Below are 631 nucleotides of genomic sequence, written 5' to 3' on the forward strand. Positions count from 1 at the left end.
TGACATCTAACATGGCACAGACTAAATGTTCAATCCATATCTGTTAAATAAACCATGAATTCAAGGCATAGAGACGCAAACACCCCATGTTCTTATGCTCAGGACTGCCTCGTTGATATGACTGTCACCAAGCTAGCTGACATCACTGGTTTTTAACACCTAATAAATTCTATTAACACAAGGGTTGGAGAGATAGTTCGCAGATCAAGAACACTTGCTGCTCTTACAGAGGACCTGGGTTTGATTCCCAACATCCATACCACAGTTTCTAATCTCCCCTAACTCCAATACCAGGGGACCTGAAGCTCTCTTCAGGTCTCTGCAGCACCAGGCATGAACACAGTACATGTACATACAGGTAGGTACTCACATAAATACACATAAAATAAAAATAAATTTTAAAAATTCCTTCAAAGTCTATTAAACACTTAACAGGAAAATGTAAGTACACATTAACTCTTTGCATAGATATCAGAAGTACTATAGAAGACGGGCATTGTGGTGCCTATCTGTACTCCCAGGACTTGGGAGGCAGAAGCAGGTGGATCTCTCTGAGTTCGAGGCCAGCCTGGTCTACATAGTAAATGCCAGAGAGACCCTGTTTCAAAAAAAAAAAAAAGTTTTGCAGGGA

This window comes from Microtus ochrogaster, chromosome 10, assembly GCF_000317375.1.
Source record: "Microtus ochrogaster isolate Prairie Vole_2 chromosome 10, MicOch1.0, whole genome shotgun sequence".
Classification (NCBI taxonomy): Eukaryota; Metazoa; Chordata; class Mammalia; order Rodentia; family Cricetidae; genus Microtus; species Microtus ochrogaster.